Below are 881 nucleotides of genomic sequence, written 5' to 3'. Positions count from 1 at the left end.
GGGATTGTAGTTCAATTGGTCAGAGCACCGCCCTGTCAAGGCGGAAGCTGCGGGTTCGAGCCCCGTCAGTCCCGACTGATTTCATAAATACATTCTCCTCTCCCTTGACTTGACGGAACCAAACCTAAGCAAGTTGATCACAGCCAAAAGTATGCCACTGGCAAGAGCAAAGGATTTCACACTAACTAAACATCTCCGAGGATCTCTATTCCTGTATCTCGAGAAAGAAAGACAGGCATTGCATAATACTAATGAGTACCCCACATGCCAACTATTTCCATATTCTGGCTGTACTACTTCTATCGTTCAACAGGTCTCTCTTCGTACGCATGGATGTCTAGTCAATAAATCCCCTGACCTGATCTAATAGCTTGTGAGCCTGCTGGTTCCTGCTCTCCTCTGAAAGAGAATATGAAAAGGGTTTTCAGTTTCATTTCATTCACAGATTCTAATTCTTTCTATCTAAGTCAATACGTCAAGGAGGAGTTCGAACATCAACTGGGGGGAATTTCCCTCTGTTTGAAGGAGTCAAATAAGAATCCAATCCACCCATTCCATATTCAAGCGAAGGTTTCGAAGCGTCTTGCCTTCTTGCTGCTGCTTTCAGAGCCAGGAGCAAACGGAAATTTGGAGTCTTATTTGCCACTTTGTCGAATTTAGCAAACCAACGGCTGCTTATGCCTAAAGGTGATGATCAAAACGAAAAGCCGGTGACTGTCTCTGGTTTCTTTCGTTATTCGCGCTTGTTTGAGATCGTGATGAATAGTCCGGACGAGAACCAGGACGTAAGCCTGGATTGGATCTATTTCACATCTGATGACACTCAATTCATAAAAGTCTCTCTCCTGCAAGAAAGAGCATAGTCCGATTGAGCGATAGTT

At 44.3% G+C, this 881-nt stretch overlaps 1 non-coding gene across 1 annotated transcript; it reads left to right on the top strand.

Annotated features, from left to right (window-relative positions):
• On the top strand, positions 1–74 carry TRNAD-GUC (transfer RNA aspartic acid (anticodon GUC)). Its single transcript has one exon. It is a non-coding gene; the product is annotated as a tRNA-Asp (tRNA).
• The last annotated feature ends 807 nt before the right edge of the window (positions 75–881 follow it).

Source organism: Cornus florida, unplaced genomic scaffold, assembly GCF_030987335.1.
Source record: "Cornus florida cultivar Cherokee Brave unplaced genomic scaffold, ASM3098733v1 CherokeeBrave_3.0.0_Hap2_Chr06, whole genome shotgun sequence".
Taxonomy (NCBI): Eukaryota; Viridiplantae; Streptophyta; class Magnoliopsida; order Cornales; family Cornaceae; genus Cornus; species Cornus florida.
The sequence above is the reverse complement of the archived record's forward strand: the minus strand, read 5'-3'. Positions and strand labels throughout refer to the sequence as shown.